Consider the following 21,823-nt stretch of genomic DNA (forward strand, 5'->3'; position numbering starts at 1 on the left):
ACCCCAGGTACTTGACAGGCTGAGGCAGGAGAATTGCTTGAACCTGGGAGGCGGAGGTTGCAGTGAGCACAGATCTCACAGATCGCGCCACTGCACTCCAGCCTGGGCAACGGAGTGAGACTCTGTCTCAGGAAAAAAAAAGAAAGAAATCTTGGGTCTTATATCCAAAAATCTTGAGTCTTACATTTGGTTACTTTTTTTGTTTGTTTGTTTTGAGACAGAGTTTCGCTCTTGTCGTCCGGGCTGGAGTGCAGTGGTGCAATCTCTGCTCACTGCAACCTCCGCCTCCCAGGTTCAAGCAATTCTCCTGCCTCAGCCTTCCGAGTAGCTGGGACTACAGGCGCCCGCCACCACGCCCAGCTAATTTTTGTATTTTTAGTAGAGACGGGGGTTTCACCGTGTTGGCCAAGCTGGTCTCGAACTCCTGACCTCAGATGATCCACCTGCCTCGGCCTCCCAAAGTGCCGGGGTTACAAGCGTGAGCCACTGTGTCAGGCCGACATTTGGTTACGTACATTAGGAAACACTAACTCCTCCCTCACCCCAATCAAAAGAAAGCCTTTCCCCTTGAAGGAGCTTCTTGTCAAGGGCAAGCCTTTGGGATACGGTGGCGACCTGAGTTGAAGTCTGGTCTTTTGTGAGGAGACCAGGAACCGGGAGGGGAGAAAAGAGACAAATTCTGAGTTTGAGCTTCGCCTGTCCCTTGGTGAGGGGTGGGGAAGAAAGTTTAGCTTCGTCGTGCTATGCTCTATGGGGACAGTCTTCCTACTGCTCGGCGCAGTGTGACTAGCGTAGAGGGTGCTCCTCGTGGGCGCTCTGTGTGTGTTATGGAGGAGGGCGAGGAATGGTGAATGGATGACCGAGGGTATGGTTAAATCCTCCAGGTCCCTGAGAAGGGTTCAAGAGGCCTGTAACAGACCCATGGGCAAGGGTGGGATCAACTTCCTTCCCACCTTCCACCCCCCAATTCCCAGAGAATTCGTTCCCCCAGATCAGTGGAGAAAACTTCGGCGAGTGAGAAGGTTCCAGGGAGAGCCCCGTGGGGGTTGCAACAGGGATGTGGCAGGCACTGCTTGGGACTTTCCAAAACCCCGGGGTCTGCCGTGGCAGGAAAAGCACCACCCAAGCTCAGCATGTCACCTCGGGGAGGAGGAGCCAGGTGGGTCTCCGCAGCTCCAGGAAGGGCTGCCAGGTCTGGGGCTTCGGGGCCTCCCCGAGGGCAGAGAGGAGCGCTTCGGACCCGACCGACTCGGAGCAGACCCTCAGGGTTTAGTGCCCCGGAACTCCTGGGGCGAGGAGCCACGCCCGGGCAGTTTCGGGCTCCGGAGGGTGGGGAGTCGGTGCCCGGCAGCGGGCGGGCCGTCAGCTGCCCGGCCCGGCGCCTACCTCCCCGCCCCCCGGCTTCCTGCGGAGGCCGCGGCCGCCATGTTGTTGTGGGGCTGAGGCGGCGCCCGCGGAGCCCTGAGCGGCCGTGACAGGCTACGCAACAGGTTCGCGGGCGGCGGCCTGACGACCAAGCCGGCTGCAGTGGCGGCGACGGCGGCAGAGCAGGGTCTCCCCGCGCCTGCCCGCGCCCAGGCTGCCGGTGCTGAGGGGCGCGGAGTCGCGCTGTGACGTGCGGGAGGCGCGGCGAGGGCGCCAGGTGGGTGAAGCCGCTAGCGGGGCTGCCGCAAGGCGCGGGGCAGGTGCGGGCGCCGCGCCCGCTGCCCGGAGGCTCCGCGGGTCGGGCTGAGGCGGCTGGGCGCTCCGCACGACGGGGACGGGTCCTCGGGAGCACGGGCGGCCCCCGAGCTAGGCCCCTGGCGGGCTCGGCCGTGCGGGGCGGAACCTCCGGCCCCGGGTTCCTTCCTCTGCTGCCGGGCCGGGACAGACGCCGAGGGGGCCTGGGCTGGGCTGCCCTTTCCTTGCGGCCGAGCCCGGGTCCCTGGCCGCGGCCTCGTCTGGCAGGTGGCGGACGACGGCGAGGGTCGGGGGTGGCATGGCCCCCTCGCTTTCGGGGTGTGAGCAGAAGAAAGCTCTGGGGGCAGCCGCACGCCTCCTCGGGGACCCATTTTATTTTCGCGGAGTTGGTTTTCCTTCCTGGCAAGGGTTGGTGCGAAATGTCAGGTGAGCTGCATCCCGGTGCGTCAAAGTAGCCCGAGTCACGAGAGGACAGTGGGCGGATGCTTGGCGTCCACCGCTCGCGTTCCTCCGGAGTTGGAAATGTTAAATTTACCTTCAGCGTTATTGACTTCTAGGATATACAGGAAGCACCGAGAGATGTAATCTCTCAGGCCAGATAAAGTTTATTTATTTATTTATTTATTTTTAAAGACGTCTGCATATGCATAGTGAGTGGGTAAACCGAGGCTGAAACTGCAGATGGCTTTGCATTCTGTAGAAAGATGCTCCATTTGGATTTATTAATTATGCGCTTTGTCGCTCCAGAATTACCAATGGCAAGTGTGCTTTATTGGAAACTTGTGTTAATACTGAAATAGGAATATTTTTTGATGGAGCCAACCCCTTTACGATAGGAATTAAGGTTAGCACAGAAATGACTTGCTTTGCTCCATGCTTCTAGTTTGTTTCACTAGTGTTTGCTTGCTTACTTAGAAATAGGCAAGGTGTGACTTGAAATTTTATGTTGTTAGCTCAGTTTAGGTAGCATAGCTCTTGTAGTTTAAAGCTTCTTAAGCGTTTCGAAAAATTGCCTCTCTCCCTGTGCTGGTTTGCTATATTGTTAATCAGTGATAAAACCTAAAAGCTACCTAGAAACATCGCATAAAACATTTACACGAATTAATAATGACGTTCTTCCAAATTTAAAGATACTGACAACTCTGATGTGTTTACCTTTAGCTTTTTTTGGCCGTGCCTGTGACTCTCTTGTAATTTCAAAAGTAAATAAAGTGGATGTATTTTATGTTTTTGAAAACGTGGAAAAAATGTGCATTGCTGCTGTTTTGATGTAATATTAATAAGCAGTTGAAAAGCTTGCATTTTTTCACCCTTCCACGCATTGATAACTATTCCCTGTGCCCACCTTTATAATGAAAGGTAAACTCGTCCGAGAAAACTTGACCTGTACAGAATTATTAAGCAGGGAGTTACCATTGTTCAGTACATCTCAAGGCTAAAATCTTGATCTCTCCTGAATATGAGGAGGTGTGTCAGGCATGTTCTGGGGATTGGATTAATAGTGTTAAAAAATTTGTATTTTCACAAAAATAGCATGTACCCATCATCCAAACTCAGCAGCTTTCAAGAAGCTTTTCTTTTTTTCTTTCTTATTTTAAAAAATCATTTAACCTTAGGTAGTTAGTATATCTTTTTTAAAAAGTAGAAAATTTCTTATGTAACTTTAGGATTTTTAGTTTTAATGTAGAGTTTCACAAATTTCCATCTTTAGTAAGACGAAAGGATCACATATTGGCTGTCTCCTTCAACTATACTTTCTTCAGTATAAAATATGTTTACCATGGTTGTCATTTATCGAGCACGTAACTGCATGTTAGACTCTATGCTAAGTGTTTTACATAATCATTTAAAGCTCACTAAGGCCCTAGGAGTAATTATTATTCTCCCATCAAAAAGGTAAGTGAAATGTTAACCTGAAGTTTGACCACTTTAGGTCTCTGAGCTAGTAAGTACAATAGCCAGGTTTCACACCAAGATCCTTTTAACTTCAGCAGCTGTGCCTTATCTGGTATAGTCATCTTGGTTCACACATTTAAAAAAGAGTTATCTGTGTGCCAGGTGCCATGGCTCATGCCTGTAATCCCAGCACTTTGGGAGGCCGAGGAGGGCGGATCACGAGGGCAGGAGTTTGAGACCGGCCAGTAAGGTGAAATCCTGTCTCTACTAAAAAATACAAAAAATTAGCCAGGCATGGTGGCGTGCGCCTGTAGTCCCAGGCACTCAGGAGGCTGAGGCAGGAGAATCGTTGAACCCAGGAGGCGGAGGTTGCAGTGAACCGAGATTGCACCATTGCACTCCAGCCTAGGCGACAGAGTGAGACTCCGTCTCAAACAAAAAAGAGAAAAAAAAAAAGTTATATGGGCGTTCAGTAAAAAATATGTGTTGAGTGAATGAGTGAAAGTACGTATTAGTCCATTAAGTAGCATTTTTACATATTGTATTTACTTGTAAAACATTTATATTAACAAGTTCCAGAAATGATTCAGAATAAACGAATTACATTATCAAAAACGTGATGTATTTATTACCACCTAACAGTGCATTTTCTTTTTCTTTTTTTGGATTCAAGTTTTTTTAGTACCTTATTTATGGAAAAAATTTGTGGAAAAACTATTTTTGAAGAAAGGCAGACTTTCTTTTGTGCCGATTTTTTTTATTCCTTCTAAAAAAAACAAAAAAAACAGGATATACGTGCAGAACGTACAGGTTTGTTACATAGGTATACGTGCGCCATGGTGGTTTGCTGCACCTATTGACCCGTCCTCTAAGTCCCCTTCCTTCATTTCCCCCCTACAACAGGTCCTGGTGTGTGGTGTTCCCCTCTCTGTGTCCATGTGTTCTCAGTGTTCAACTCCCACTTATGAGTGAAAACATGGGGTGTTTGGTTTTCTATTCCTGTGTTAGTTTGCTGAGGATGATGGCTTCCAGTTTCATCCATGTCCCTGCAAAGGATATGATCTGATTCCTTTTTATGGCTGCATAGTATTCCATGGTGTATGTGTATCACATTTTCTTAATCCTGTCTATCATTGATGGGCATTTGGGTTGGTTTGGTGTCTTTGCTATTGTAAATAGTGCTGCAGTAAACATACATGTGCATGTGTCTTTATAATAGAATGATTTATATTCCTTTGGGTATATACCCATTAATGAGATTGCTGGGTCAAATGATATTTCTGGTTCTAGATCCTTGAGGAATCGCCATACTATCTTCCACTATGGTTGAACCAATTTACATTCCCAGCAACAGTGTAAAAGCGTTCCATTTTGCCACAGACTTGCCAGCATCTATTGTTTCCTGACTTTTTAATAATCACCATTCTGGCTGGCATGAAATGGTATCTCATTGTTTTTTGTTTTTTGTTTTTTTTTTTTTTTTGAGACAGAGTCTCACTCTTGTTGCCCAGTCTGGAGTGCAATGGCGCGATCCCAACTCACTGCAACCTCCGCCTCCTGGGTTCAAGCGATTCTTCTGCCTCAGCCTCCTGAGTAGCTGGGATTACAGATGCCTGCCACCACACCCTGCCAATTTTTGTCTTTTTAGTAGAGACAGGGTTTTGCCATGTTGGCCAGGCTGGTCTCGAACTCCTAACCTCAGATGAGCCACCTGCCTCGGCCTCCCAAAGTGCTGGGATTACAGGCTTGAGCCACTGCACCCAGCCATCATTGTGGTTTTGATTTGCATTTCTCTGATGATCGGTGATGTTGAGCGTTTTTTCGTTTTTGTTGGCCTCAAAAATGTCTTCTTTTGAGAAGTCTCTATTCATATCCTTTGCCCACTTTTTGGTGGGGTTGTTTTTTTTCTTGTAGATATGTTTAAGTTCCTTGTAAATTCTGGATATTAGACCTTTGTCAGATGGGTAGATTACAAAAATTTTCTCCCATTCTGTGGGTTGCCTGTTCACTCTGATGATAGTTTCTTTTTTCTTTTTTTTTTTTTTTGAAACGGAGTCTTGCTCTGTCTCCCAGGCTGGAGTGCCGTGGTGCGATCTTGGCTCAGCACAATCTCTGCCTACCAGGTTCAAGCGATTCTCTTGCCTCAGCCTCCCAAGTAGCTGGGATTATAGGCATGTGGCACCACGCCCAGCTATTTTTTTTTTTTTTTTTTTTTTGAGATGGAGTCTCGCTCTCATCCCCCAGGCTGGAGTGCAATGGTGCGATCTTGGCTCACTGCAACCTCAGCCTCCCAGGTTCAAGTGATTCTCCTGCCCCAGCCTCCCAAGTAGCTGGGATTACAGATGCCTGCCACCATGCCCGGCTAATTTTTGTATTTTTAGTAGAGATGGGGTTTCACCATGTCCAGGCTGGTCTCAAATTCCTGACCTCAGGTGATCCACCCGCCTCGGCCTCCCAAAGTGCTGGGATTACAGACGTGAGCCACCGTGCCTGGCCTTTTTGTATTTTTTTTAATAGAGACAGGGTTTCACCATGGTCTGGAATTCGTGACCTCAGGTGATCCTCCCACCTCGGCCTCCTGTAGTGCTGGGATTATAGGCATGAGCCACTGCACCCAGCCTGATGATAGTTTCTTTTGCTGTGCAGAAGCTCTTTAGTTTAATTAGATCCTATTTGTCAATTTTGGCTTTTGTTGCAATTGCTTTTGGCATTTTTGTCATGAAGTCTTTGCCCATGCCTATGTCCTGAATGGTATTGCCTAGATTTTCTTCTAGGGTTTTATGGTTTTGGGTTTTATATTTAAGTCTTTAATTCATCTCAAGTTAATTTTTGTGTAAGGTGTAAGGAAGCGGTCCAGTTTCAGTTTTCTGCATATGGCTAGCCAGTTTTCGCAGCACCATTTACAGAATAGGAGATCCTTTCCCCATTGCTTGTTTTTGTCTTGTTTGTTGAAGATCAGATGGTTGTAGATGTGTGGTGTTATTTCTGAGGTCTCTGTTCTGCTCCATTGGCCTATATGTCTGTTTTGGTACCAGTGCCATGCTGTTTTGGTTACTGTGTGCTGATTTTAAAGACAGGATTCCAAGTGTGAAGTAGAAAAATAAGAATGTTTATAATTAATTCTGTAAGTGGATAGATCTAAAGTTGAAGGTACATCAGAAATACTGTATTTTTTACTTGAGTTCATTTTTTGGATTTTGTAACATCCTGCAGCTGTAGAGCGCAGAAACTAATGTTAGAGTTCTCTTGGGTAAAGTGTGAATATAGGTATTCTTGAGGAGGAGGAACTGAACTGGTCTTAAAGGATACGAGAGCAAAGAGGAAGTGGGAGAGGAAGGGAGGAAACTGAACAGAATTAGGACAGTTAATAGATCAAGAAATATGTATTTTCACAGCTCCAAGAGGGCAGCATATTTCATTTGCAGAATGTATAGTATTGTTTCAAGAGGTTCATTTAAAATATAATTTCATAGATACATCAGGACATTAAATGATTTATTTACTTGTGGAGCTATTCAGCGGTGGATTATGGTAGACATTTAGTGGATTAGGGGACTATTACCAGACGGTAAAGACTTGTTTTATTTAACTAACTGTTTCATATTTTTTAGATCATTTTCTTCACGAATGCGTATTCATTTTAGATAAAGTATATGTGATTTTAATAAAAATTTCATTTATTTTCATCATAACCATAGAGGATAAGAGTACAGCCTCTGAAGTTAGACCTCCTGCTCCCAGCTCTGACACCAAATAACTGTATAATCTTGGGCAAGTTACTTTCTCTTCAGCTTCTGTTTCCTTATGTGTGAAATGGGGAAATATTAGCTAGTTCCTAGTGTTGTTATATGTAATATAAAGTGCTTAGCACAGTGACTTCTGCTTAGTGTAAGTGCCTAATGTTACCTGTTATTTTAACTTGGTTCAGTGAGAAATTTCAGACTAACCTAACATAGTTCTTATTTTGGTGTTTGTTTTACCCCGTGACTGGAAAGGAAATTAGCCTTTTTGCCCATAATTTTTAATCTTACCATCGGAATAATCTATATAAGAAGGCTGGAAAGTAGGGTAGAACAGAGCCACAATCCCATTGGGCTCAATTTCCAAATTTGTTTTTAACATTCTCAAGGGGCCTTCTTTAAGTGTTTAGTGAGGCCTTCTTTAAAGTGTGGTTTATCTTGGGCCAGCCCCACAGTTGCTGATGGCCCTGGGCCTGAGACCCTTCCAGGATGGGCCTGGTGATGGTATCAGTGATAATGAGGTAACCATGATAACAAGTAACGACTTGTAGTGTAGGGCTTGGCACTTAGCAAATATTGATGATTGATGGCTGCTGTTTTAATTTTCATAATAAATATGCACATTTATATCAAAATGTAAGTTTTAAATTGTAAGAACATAAGCAGTTTCCATATTATTATGTGGTCTAACTGAACTTGATCACAAAATAGCTTTATTGAGATTTAATTCACGTATCATATGAATTTGATTTTAAGTGGAAGCATGATACTTGGCTTAGTATATTCCTTTATTTATGGACATTCATTTTTAGTTTTTTTCAATGATTACTAATGCTGCCATATCTTTGTAATTAAAGCATTTCCCACATTTACTGTTTTCTTTATGACAGATTCCCAGAAGTGAAATTATTGCTTTATAGGATATGAATGTTGGTGGGACTCTTGATATATGTTTTCAGAGTGCCTTCTGAAGAGTGATACCAATATGTACTCCCATGGGCTGTACCTGCAAGCACCCAATTTAATTCACCTTTGCTAGCCCTGGGTATTGGCCAGTGTTTTGTTTTGTTTTGTCTTTGAGACAGGGTCTGGCTCTGTTGCCCAGGCTGGAGTGCGGTGGTGGGATCTCAGCTCACTGCCATCTCAGCTCACTGCAACCTCCTTCTCCTGGGCTCAAGCCATCCTCCCACCTCAGCCTCCCGCTGGGACCAACTAATTTTTTTGTAGTTTTTATTGAGGCAGGTTTACACCATGTTTCCCAGGCTGGCCTCAAATTCCTGAGTTCAGACGATTCGCCCCCACTCAGCCTCCCAAAGTGCTGGGATTACAGGCATGAGCCACTGTGGGTAGCCTCGTTTTCTTAATTATTAGTGATCTTAACATTTATTAACTACTTTTATTTCTTCTGTTTCTTCTTTCGTAGGTTATTTATTTGAGGTCTTAGTGTTTTCGTTATCTATTTTAATAGCCCTATGTACATTAAAAATATTAACTGCTTATCATGTGTTGTGATTTTTCCCCATTTACCTTTTAAGTTTGTTTTCAAGGAAGTTTTAAATATTTGTTATATAGATGATATAGAATCTGCTTATTCTTTCTTTTGTTTTCTTGTATGGCTTCAAAACTTAAAAGTTGTCTTTGTTTCAAAGAGGTGATGTTTTACTTGAAAGTGAAGCATCTGTCTGAATTTCTTTCCCTCTGTACTTTTTATTCATGTCAAGTAGTTTTGCTGTAATATTTAGTTCTGATATGAGAGAGATGACAATAGGCTAAATATTATCAGCCCCCCTTGGACCCCTTATAGGAATGCAGGCTGAGTCACAAGTTATTCTTAGGTATTTTTATCCCTGTTTGTGTGGGTGAATTGTCTTGTTCAGAGTTGTTGACTATTCTTCAAAAATTGGTTTGATTTAAATCTTCAATAGAATTTGAGTACTAACCACTTCAGTATTAGTTTACTATTCCTGTTCTTTTATGTCTCCTGGCTTATTTGTTGATTTTTTGAAGGCTAAACTCAGTATTTATAAAAATCTGAGTGTATAATTTGTGTTTAAAAATCTAAACTGAGGTTGCTAAATTGCAGAACTAGAATTAAGAACTAAGTTTGTATAGAGAAGTTATCTTCTTTGAGGCTTTTAGGTCTTAATGCTTTGTATATTTGGGACCCTAAGCCTCTAGATAGAAATGATAACTTTTTTCTCAAATATTGATTAAAGTGAGAAAAACATGTTCTTTTATTAATAATTGGTACAGCTCTAATTTGTTTCAGTAAAACAAGTTGATTAGTGATTATAATTAAAATAATGTTGAAATAATTGTTGTAATAATCATCATTTATGGACACCTTCTATGTGCCAGATGTTTTCCAGACATGACATCTAAGCCTTAAAATAACCTGGCATTTAGGTGTGATTACAGTAGTACTTGCTTATCTGCAAGGGATACATTCCAAAACCCCTAGTGGATGCCTGAAACTGTGGATGGTACAGAAACCTATATACACTATGTTTTTTCCAATATATACATACCTATGATAAAGTTTAATTTATAAATTAGGCACAGTAAGAGATTAATAATAATAAAATTGAAGAATTATAACAATACACTGTTAACAATTTCACAAATATAAGACTTGTTCTTACTGTAGATCTTAGCAACCTCAGCATACAATTTTTTCCTTTCTGTATTAAGTTGAGAACTTTCACCTTTTCACTTAAATGAAGTGGCTTCTCCTTGGCATATTCGAATTGCCAGCCTCACTACTCTTGCACTTTGGGGTCATTATTAAGTAAAATAAGGGTTACTTGAACACAAGCACTGTGATACTGTGACAGTCGATCTGATAACTGAGACAGCTACTAAGTGACTAATGGGCAGGCAGCATAGACACAGTGGATACACCCTGGACAAAGGGATGGTTTTCATCCTGGTTGGGACAGAGGCGGGCAATGCAAGATTTTACCATGCTACTCAGGATGGTGCACAATTAAAAATTTATGAATTGTTTATTTCTGGAATTATCCATTTTGTATTTTGAGACCATGGTTGACCACAGGTAACTGAAACTTCAGAAAGTGAAACTGCAGATAAGGGGGTCTACTGTATCCACATTATTTGGTTAGGAAATTGAAGCTATGTCATGTGGAAGTCCACAAAGCTAGGAAGTACTTGCACTGGGATTCAAACTCAAGTTGCTGGGTTTGTCTTCTGTGCAGTTGAAAGAATGCTAACCTGTGCTTATTAAAGAATATTTTAGTGCCTACCATGTGACTGACTGCTGGGCACTAGGTATATGAAGTTAAAGAGCCATTTAGGAGCTCACAGTCTAATAGAAGCGGGGCAGGCATGAAAACAAAAGTAACAATACTAGCTGGTATGTAGTTTAATGAGATAATACGAGACAAAATGGGACTGTGGCAAAGGAAGCTATCATTAGTGGAAGTGTCACTCAGAAGGCAGGTAGTTCCACAGGTGCAAAGAGAGAGTGCATGGGAATAAGATCAAATGGAGGTGGAGGTGGGGAGGTTGAAATACCTGGTAAGGTAGGCGGAAGATAGAGCCTAAAACACCTTGTATGTCACGTGAATAGATTTTTAAAAAATAGCTTTATTGAGATATATATTATAAAATTCACCCTTTTAAAGTTTATAGTTCAGTGTTTTTTAGTATATTCACAGACTTTTGCGACCAGTATCACTATCTAATTTTAGAACATTTTCATCGTTCTTAAAAGAACCTCCTATACCCAATGGCAGTTACTTTCCATCTCCCTCAACACCCCTAGCTCTAGGTAGCCACTAGTCTACTTTCTGTGTCTATGAAATTGCCTATCCTAGACATTTCATATAAATGGAATTATACAATATATGGTCTTTTGTGACTCACTTCTTTTACTTACCATAGTGTTTTCAAGATTCATCAATGTTATAGCATGGATCAGTACTTCATTCATTTTTATTGCCAAATATGGCCAAATAATATTTTATGGATTATATGGATATGCCACATTTTGTTTATTGTTTATTCATTCATCCACCTGTAGTTGATGGACATTTGCTTCCACTCGGTTGCTTCCACATTTTGGCTATTGTGAATAATGCTGCTGTGAGCATTTGTGTACAGGTTTTGGGACACGTTTTTATTTATCTTGGGTTCATACTTGGGGTGGAATTGCTGACTTACATGGTAACCTATGTTTAACATTTTGAGGAAATTCTGAATTGTTTTCCAAAGCAGTTGATCTATTTTATATTCCCACCAGCGACGTATGTGGGTTCCAGTTTAGGAGGTTAATTTTATACTATTGGTGAGCCATTACTCAGAATCCCAGTGGAAAAATTGTTGAAAATTATTGGCTTAGATTAATGCTTCCTCAGTATAGTCCAAGACACTCACTAGATCAGAAGCTTTTCCTAATGGATAATGAACCAGAAATACAAGTCGTCTCCTCAGTTCTCAGGGGCTACTGTTATTCCATTCCCTTAACCTCTGATATTTATGTATTAGAATAGGCTGCCTACCAATAATCTGAGTTACTAAGGATTACTGAAATTTAGTATTCACAAGTAAAATCAGCCGGTTTCTAGAACTTACCGAGGGCCCTAGTTTAGTTTTCTTCTAAGAAATCTGTCAGCTATACCATGCTTTGGCAGCACTAGAAAATTAGTACTATGCATGCCCACACTCAGAAGATATTATTTTCACTACATCAGTGGTGTTGTCTCAAATTGGCTGTGGTTCCAATTGCTGTTATTTTTGGATTAATACAATTGTAGAATTAATGTTACATTTAAATTTTTGTGGACCGTTTTGCTCTTGTGTACTTGTTACATTGCTACAGTTCTTCATTAGGGAGTTATTTTTGTACTAGAAAATGGGAGGAGGTAGGTAGGTTGGATCTCTTGTCCCACTTAGGTGGGTGATGGTTAGAATAGTTTGGGAATGAGGCTGCTGCTCTGCCTATGGAGTAGCCATTCTTTTATTCCTTTAAAAAAATAGTTTGGGAATGAATGGATTACATAATTGGAAGGGTCTTTCCCACTTCATTATCTTTTTTTAAGAATGAGGGTTTGTGTATGTTATCATTAAACATTTAAGCTATGGAATACATGAATTGTCTGAAAGCCTACAGTTGGCTTTGGAGGTGTGAAACCTTCGGAATTATGTGCCAGATTTTGTACATTTGTGTTTTTCCAGGGAGAATAACCATAGGTTTTATCAGATTAAAATAAAAAAGTCTATGACGACCCAAATTAAAGAATTCAGGTTGATGAAAAGAATTTGTAAATTTGTGGTTTGAAATATTTGAGGGAAGTGAGACCTTGCTTTGGTTAGGTGATGTTGTGAGTGAAGGATGTTTTCTGGGTATGCTATTGGTTTTAGTGTAACAAATTCCATGTTACAGTATCTCTATTTTATTTTTTCCTGGTAATTTTTTTCCCTGTTAGATTTTGGAGTTTGCTTTAAAAAAATCCTCATTGCATATTGATGATGATGATGGTGATGATGATGATGATGATGATTGTTGTTGTAGAGATGGAATCTCACTATGTTGCTCACACTGGTCTCAAACTCCTGAGCTCAAGCTGTCGTCCTGCCTTGGCCTCCAACAGTGCTGGGATTACAGGGGTGAGCCACTGCAACTGGCCCACATTTATTATTATTTTATGTTTGCTTTCTTGGATGATTTTTTTGATATTATATTCAAAAGTGCTATTTTTTCGCAGCGATAGTATGCTTTATTTGTAGTAACTGAAGTATATTGGTAATTTTTTTAAAAAACTTCAAATTGGCTTGATAGCATAGGAAAATGGACGAATGCTTTTCTTCCCATTAGCTGCTACTTTGAATTTCTTTACTCTTTTATTCTGTTAGCCTTTTGGTTGAGATCTGAAACTACCAATCACAGATAAGTTATTCACATGCAGGCCCTTATGGGGTATGGCATCAACTTAGATGCCAGGCTCTGTCTGCCCCTGCAATAGGGTGTGTTTGTTGTAGTGTACTTTTCCTCTGTAGTTTTTAGCACTGGATGTAGTGTGACTGGATTTGAGATGAAATGGTCATTTCAGTTAAATGCTTTTAGTAAAAGAGACTTGTTATTTATTATCATTTATAATAGACTGAAAAATAGACAAGGGCTGCCGGGTGCTGTGGCTCATGCCTATAATCCTAGCACTTTGGGAGGCTGAGGTGGGCGGATCACTTGAGGTCAGGAGTTCGAGACCAGCCTGGCCAACATGGTGAAACTTTGTCTCTACTAAAATGTCTCTACAAAAAGTACAAAAAATTAGTTGGGCGTGGTGGCAGGCACCTGTAATCCCAGCTGCTTGGGAGGCTGAGGCAGGAGAATCGCTTGAACCCAGAAGGTGGAGGTTGCAGTGAGCTGATATCACGCCTCTGCACTCCAGCTTGGGCAATAGGGTGAGACTCTGTCTCAAAAAAAAAAAAAAAAAAAAAAAATCATAGTATTTGAAAAACTAGTTGTAAGTTTACCATAGCCTTCTCTTTACTGAAGAGTAAGATCTTTACTAAGATCTTAGTATTTGTTTTTCACTTTTAATTTTTATTTATTTTTATAGATATAGGGTCTCACTGTTGTCCAGCTGGAGTTCAGTCTCATGTTCATAGCTCACTGTAATCTCGAACTCTTGGGTTCAAGTGATCCTCCCCACCTGAGTCTCCTGAGCAGCTAGGACTGTAGATGCACACCACCCATCACACCCAGCTAATTTTAAAACTATTGATAGAGATGGGGTCTCAGTGTGTTCCTAGGCTGGTCTTGAACTCCCAGCCTCAAACGATTCTCCCACGTTGGCCTCCCAAAAGCGCTAGGATTATAAACATTAGCCACCGTGTTTAGCCTTATCTATTTTTAATTGCTTAACAGTTTGGTATATGTGGTTCATGTAAGATTAAAAAAAAAAAGAAAACCCAAATTTGCATTCATATTCTACAATTTTTTTTTTTTTGAGATGGCGTTTCGCTCTTATTGCCCAGGGTGGAGTGCAGTGGTGCGATCTCAGCTCACCGCAACCTGCGCCTCCTGGGTTCAAGCGATTTTCCTGCCTCAGTCTACCGAGTAGCCGGGATTACAGGCATGCGCTACCACGCCCGGCTAATTTTGTATTTTTAGTAGGGACGGGGTTTCTCCATATTGGTCAGGCTGGTCTTGAACTCCCGACCTCAGGTGATCCATCTACTTCAGCCTCCCAAAGGGCTGGGATTACGGGCGTGAGCCCCAGCGCCTGGCCTACAATTTGTATTTTTTTTTTAAATTACATTATATAATAAACATATCCTATCTCTTATAGCCTTGAAATTGTCATTTGTAATAGGTAAATAATATTCTGAGTGAATATAACTTTAATTTTTTGCTTCTTTCTCTATTTTTGGATAAATGAGCTTATTTGTATTTTTTCTAATATTGGTAAAACTGTACTATGCATCCTTGCAATCTATTTTTGTTCTTCAGATTTTTTTCTTAAGATAAATTTCTGCTGGTTGCGGTGGCTCACGCCTGTAATCCTAGCACTTTGGGAGGCCGAGGTGGGCAGATCACAAGGTCAGGAGTTCAAGACCAGCCTGGCCAATATGGCGAAACCCCATCTCTACTAATACAAAAAAAATTAGCTGGGCGTGGTGGCGGGTGCTTGTAGTAGCAGCTACTTGGGAGGCTGAGGTAGGAGAATCACTTGAAACCGGAAGGTGGAGGTTGCAGTGAGCCGAGATCGTGCCACTGCACTGCACTCCAGCCTAGGCGACAGAGCGAGACTCCATCTCAAAAAAAAAAAAAAAATTTCCATGTGGATCAAGTGGGTATTTTGTTTTTAATGAATGTGGTCAAAATTAGAGGCACATGTTTACCTATACTCTTCTACTTCTGAGGTATTTGCTTTTTATAAAATTGATAGGCTTAATTATTTTTTAAACAGTTTTAAATTTACAGAAAAATGGAGCAAATAGAACAGATTCCCATATATCCTTTCATGTACCCCACACATAGTTTCCACTATTATTAATATCTTATATCAGTATGGTACCTATGTTAGGAATAATGAACCAATATTGATTGTATTGTTATTAATTGAAGTCTATGCATTATTTCAGTTTCCGTAGTTTTTATTTAATGTCCTTATTCTGTTCCAGGTCACCACATTACATTTAGCTGTCATGACTCCTTAGGCTCCTCTTGGTTGTGACAGTTCCTTAGACTTTGCTTGTTTTTGATGACTTTGACAGTTTTGAGAGGTTACTGGACAGATATTATAGGAGATATATAAATATATTGTAAGTATATTGGAATTTGATGATTTGTCATGCTTGGACTAAATTAATGAATTTTTAGGAGGAAGATGACAAAGGCAAAATGATACTTTCATCTTATCAAGAGCACATACTGTCTGCATGCTTTGTGACTGTTGATGTTGACCTTGACCACCTGGCTGAAGTAGTGTTTGTCAAGTTTTTCCTCTCTACAGTTAACCCCCCACCCTCCTTTCTGTGCTATACTCTACGTCGCCTTCTGCCTTTCCATCTTTATGGGCTGGGATACAGTCTTAGAGGTCATGGAGATAAGAAGGGTAGACACTGCTAGACATTGCAAGTGGTGGTGGTAGAAGGGTAGCGCAAACAATTTGAACTCATATCCATTTCTTCACTCCAAAATAAAATCCACGTAGATCAAATATATACATAAAACCCTTAAATCATAGAGGTACTAGAATAAAATATAGGACAATTTTCTGGTATAAGACCTGGTATGAGACAGGCCTTTCTTTGTATGACAAGACACTCACTAGTCATAAAAGAAAGACCGACAAATTTAAATTGGTATAATGAAAGATGTCCTAAAATTAAAAGACAAACAAGCTAGATTAAAAGCATTTATAGCATATATTACAGGTAAAAGCTTATTATTAATATAATATCTATTATTGTAATGCATAGAAAAAGATCCATGGATACAGGTCATGTTGTCAACAACACTGGGTATTTTAAGAGACTAATGGGGAAGGATGGTCAAAAGAAATTGGCCTTATTTGTATGTTTTAAGTTTTTACAATGAGAATATTAATGTATTACGTGTCCATTAAAAAATAAATGTTGATCTATCCATCCTGTTGAATATTATGTAGAATTGAATATGTTATTTCTGATGGGTATTATCTTAGAAGAAGGTTTAGACAATGTAAAATACATATGGGTATATATACGTTTATATAATATGTAAAAATAGGCTGTGAGAATGTACTTCAATGGCTGATATGGTTATCTTGGAGATGGTACTGTGAGTGAGGTAATAAAGAATGACTGCCATGTTTTGCTCTTCATAATTGTACATTATTTGAAGCCTTTGCTTTTAAATTATTTGTACAGTAAAAATAAAAATATAGAGGAAAAAAGGCTGAAATGGGGGAAATCTGACCTCTCACATATAAAGATCCTGTAGAACCACACTATCCCATACAGTAGCCTTTAACAACATGTGGTTAATCAGCACTTGAATGTGGCTAGTTCTATATTGAGAAGTACTCTAAGTGTATAATAAGTGTAAAAGCTAGAGTTCAAAGACAGTACAAAAATGTAAAATGTCTTCAGAATTTTTATACTCATCATATGTTGAGATGATAATATTTAGATATGAACTAATTAAAATATATTAATACAGATTTTACCTGTTTATTTTTACTTTTTGTTAATTTTTTTGAAACGGAGTCTCACTCTATTATCCAGGCTGGAATGCACTGGCATAATCTGGGCTCACTGCAACCTCTGCCTCTCAGATTCAAGTGATTGTCCTGCCTCAGCTTCCTGTGTAGCTGAGATTACAGGTGCCCGCCACCACGCCCAGCTAATTTTTATCTTTTTAGTAGAGATGGAGTTTTACCATGTTGGACAGGCTGGTCTCGAACTCCTGACCTCAGGTGATCCACCTGCCTCAGCGTCCCGAAGTGCTGGGATTACAGGCGTGAGCCACTGCACCTGGCCTAATTTTACTTTTTAAAATGTGGCTACTAGAACATTTAAAATTACATTATGTAGTTTGTGTTGCATTTCCATTGAACAGCGTGCTATAGAAAATGGGCAAAATAAATGAATAGGCAATTCATAGGAGAAATATACATGATAGATATATGAAAGATGTGGAGTTCCCTAATGATCAGAGAAATTAAAATTTAGAAAAAATTTGCCTCTCAGGTTGGCAATACATAAAATAATTGTTCATACCAAATATTGGCAAGATTATACAAACAAGTATGTTTACATACCAGTGGGAATATAAAATGGTACTATTAATAAATTTTGGAAAGCAACTTGATACCCATTAATTCTACTTCTAGAAGTATTGTCCTACCTAAATACTCAGTGTATATATGAGAATGTTCAAAGTAGTATGGTTTGTTAAGCAAAAAACTGGAAACCGTCTTAATGTCCACCAATGGGAGATAGCTTAATTTCTGGTACATCCATATAATAAAATGCTATACACCTATTTAAAAGGATATGATTGATGTATTATATGTTGCTATGGAAGGATATCTGTAATATGTGTAATGAAAATAATAGAATATTAATTGGCTAGCATAATTTTATTTGGGTTTGAAAAATAACGTTTGTTTATATATGCATAAAATAAATCTGAAAAACAAATACCAAACTGTTAACTGTGGTAATCAGGACTGGATCTTCAGGTTCACCCCTTCTCCCCTGTCTGTGGAGTCTGCTTAGTAAGTTTTTCATGTTTGAGATTTTTGTGGAGCATGTGCTTATAAATTACATTTATTTGGAGAGGAAAGCTTAGTTAAGAGAAATAATGTTTGTGGAAAATTGCTTAGAGGAAATGGAGTATGTTACTGGTATAGGTACTCTAAAATGTCTTTTGAATTAAGTCAGAGTTAGAGGGTTGTGTCTCTAAACCCCATCTTGTTGGTATTATGCTATCAGCCTATATTAAGAGACTTTATAGGTAAAGTCTAATTTAGGCTGTTGGGTATTATCTATTAAAATTAGAATGTTCATACTCTCTAACCTGCTACTTCCACTTCTAGAATTTATCTTTGGAAACACATATCTGTCCACAGACCTATATTTACACACATGTATGAAGAATGTTTATTGTAGCATTAATTGTAACATTTGTTAAAATGAATGAACGTGAAGGGAAACATTCTAGGCAGAGGTTACAGTACAAGCAAAAGCAGAGTAACTAGTGTGGTCTGGAAAAATAGAAGGTTACGTATTCACTGTGAAAAATTGGTAACATGAAAAAAGAACAATAAAGTATGACTTCATTTTTGTAAGTGGTATTTGCTAGTATATAAATAGGAAATATCTGGAACAATCTATTCAAAACTGCTAATGATTGTTTTCTTGGTAATGGACTTTCACTTTCTATTATATATATATATTTTTTAATGTTTAATTTTTCAGGTTGTTTTAAGGATCTTGTGCTAATTGACATTTGTATCAGCTAGGCGTTAACATTGTACTTATTTTTGTATCTATTGTTATGGTTCCTTGCATTGTTGTTAGCCTTTCACTATTATTTTTTTTTTTTGAAATGGGGTCTCACTCTGTTACTCAGACTGGAGTACAGTGGCATGATCTTGACCCACTGCAGCCTCCACCTTACAGACTCAAGCAGTCCTCCCTCCTCAGCCTCCTGAGTACTTGGGACCACAGGCACATGCCACCTCGCCTGGCTAATTTTTTTTATTTTTGGTAGAGAGGGGTTTCGCTGTGTTGCCCAGGCTGGTCTTGAACTCCTGAGCTCAAGGTGATCCACCTGCCTCGGCCTCCCAAGTGCTAGGATTACAGGCATGAGCCACTGTGCCAGGCCAGCCCTTCACTATTTCATGTGAATAGGTAATCTGTTTTTCCAGACCACACTAGTTACTCTGCTTTTGCAGTGCAACCTCTGCCTAGAATGTTTTCCTTCACATTCATTCATTTTAACAAATGTTTTGATGTGTAGGGCCTAAGCTAATTTGAATGCAAGCTGAAATGCACATATCTGGTTGAGTCATGGGAACTGATTTGCATGTGTCTTTCTCTTTTTTGGCTTGAAGAGGAGAGAAATTTGTGCTTAGACACTTGAGGGCCTACGAGGTCAAGGAGTCCGTCCTTAGCCCTGCCCTTTGGACTGTTGTCTGAGCCTAAAGAAGAGAGACAAAGAAAGCTTGCATTGGGAGGCTGAGGTAGGAGGATCACTTGAGCTTAGGAGTTTGAGAGCAGCCTGGGCAACATAGGGAAACTGCATCTCTATAAGAAATTTTAAAAATTAGCTGGGCTTGGCAGCGCGCTCCTGTGGTCCCAGCCACTTGAAAAGCTGAGGTGGGAGAATCACGTGAGCCTGGTCGAGGCTGCAGTGCACTGTGATTATGCCACTGCACTCCAGCCTTGGCAACATTGACTGTCTCAAAAAGATTATGTATCTCTAAAAGAAAAGAAAAATGGTAGAAGAAAATCTGTACTTTCTCAACTGTTCTTTCTTCTGCTTCTAAACTTATGTATGCCTTTGTTCATTCTTACTCCCCTTCCTGAACTTCATTCTCAGAGACAGAAATATCTATCCCAGGTTCTAACTTTGTGTTCTAGAGCTGTCTACTACTTCTTTTTCTGGCCCTAACTTCCATTAGGTAACTTCTCTTCTATCTCCTTTTTGTAAATTAAATCTTTATTTCTTTTTTTTTTTTGTCTAAAAATAGTTTTGTTCTGTCACCTAAAAACTAAAGCCTTATAATAACTCTGCCTCCCTTTCTTAAATCTTACCTTTTTTCCTATGTATTTTTTGAGAGGAAATCTTGCTTTGTCGCCCAGGCTGGAGGACAGTGGTGCGATCTTGGCTCCCTACAACCTCCACCTCCCAGGTTCAAGCTATCCTCCCGCCTCACAGGCACTCACTACCATGCCCGGCGCATTTTTGTATTTTTAATAGAGACAGGGTTTCACCATGTTGACCATGAGACCGGTCTCCTGACATCATGCGCTCTGCCTGCCTCGGCCTCCCAAAGTGTTCGGATTATAGGTGTGAGCCACCACGCCCAGGCTCTTCCCCTTATTTTAAACATTTATTGCCTAATCTACTTCAATTTGGCTTTTACAGCCATCACTGTGCTAGAACTACACTCACTCCAGATTGCCAACACTAATAGCTGAGTCTTAACTTCTGTGACAATACCATTTTCTCCTTGAAACTCTTAACTCTGTATCCCGATTTCTCCTGTTTCTGAACCTCTGTTTCTGACTATTCTTGTCTCTTTTTTCTTATACATGATTCCCCTGGATAGTGTCATTCACCCACATGATTACAATTACTCCCAATCCCTAATGACTACGAAATCTGGGTTGCTAGGTAGAGTGTTCACTGTCTCTTGGACACTTCCATCTAGATGTCTTTGTAGGTGGATTGGATTAGGTATGCTCAAAATTGAACATTTTGTTGTTCATCCCTCAAATCTAATATCTAGATTCCTACTGTCTTAGAGCTTCTGTCTTGGTTAATATTACTGCTCTACAGTCACCCAAGATAGAAACCCATCTGTGATGCTCCTCTTTCATCTTCCACATTTAGCGGATCAGAAAATCCTGTCTATTCTACCTTTGAAATACCTCTTCTCCATTGCTCAAGTTCAAGTTCTTACCGCCTGGACTATGCCAGTCACTTCATAATTGATGTGTTTGTCTCAAGACTCAAAATCCAGTTTGTTCCTATACTGCTTGTCAGAGTTGTCTTCCTCTCCTCTTAAAAGACCAGTCTTCTTATATATTTTTTTATATGTACTTTCCCTGGATAATATAATTCACTGACATTACAAGTATTCCCAATCTCTGATAACTACCAAATGTAGGTCTCTAACTAGAATATATACTATATGTGTGTGTGTGTGTGTGTGTGTGTGTGTGTGTGTGTGTGTTTTCTTTTTTCAGAACACAGGATCTATAATGACACAACTTATAGACCAAATGCTGAACAAAAGAGACACAGCGGGCTACATAATTCCATTCATATGAAGTACCTTAGCAGACAGAACGAATCTATGGTATTAGAAGTTGGGATCTTGTTTCCCTGGTGGGACAGAGGCTGGAAGGGAGCATGAGGGGACTTTGGGGGACTGCGACGATTTTGACTTTCTTCATCTTGGTGCTGGGTAAACAAGTACATTCAACTTTTTTTTTTTTTTGAGATGGAGTTTCGTTCTGTCACGCAGGCTGGAGTGCAGTGACGTGATCTCAGCTCACTGTAACCTCCACCTCCCGGGTTCAAGCGATTCTCCTGCCTCAGCCTCCCAAGTAGCTGGGACTACAAGCGTGCGCCACCATGCCTGGCTAATTTTTGTATTTTTAGTAGAAATGGGGTTATACCATCTTGGCCAGGGTGGTCTCAAACTCCTGACCTCAGGTAATCTGCCGCCTTGGCCTCCCAAAGTGTTGGGATTACAGGCGTGAGCCACCACGCCCTGCCAAGTACATTCAACTTTATACTGTGTTTTAAATACTGGCTC

The 21,823-nt window shown here is 40.6% G+C and overlaps 1 protein-coding gene across 12 annotated transcripts in view; it reads left to right on the forward strand.

Annotated features, from left to right (window-relative positions):
- Positions 1-994: 994 nt before the first annotated feature.
- Positions 995-21,823, forward strand: part of ITSN2 (intersectin 2) — a 158,389-nt gene continuing 137,560 nt past the window's right edge. For 6 of the 12 annotated variants that reach the window (XM_054548304.1, XM_054548303.1, XM_024242351.2 and 3 more), the window contains exon 1: positions 1,504-1,642. The gene's annotated coding sequence lies outside the window, so the exon portion shown is untranslated. Of the gene's footprint in view, positions 1,643-1,774; positions 2,107-21,823 lie in introns of those variants that run through there. The other 6 variants (XM_054548300.2, XM_063713756.1, XM_054548302.1 and 3 more) reach the window with 5 other exon arrangements.

This window comes from Pongo abelii, chromosome 12 (genome assembly GCF_028885655.2).
Source record: "Pongo abelii isolate AG06213 chromosome 12, NHGRI_mPonAbe1-v2.0_pri, whole genome shotgun sequence".
In the NCBI taxonomy this organism is placed as follows: Eukaryota; Metazoa; Chordata; class Mammalia; order Primates; family Hominidae; genus Pongo; species Pongo abelii.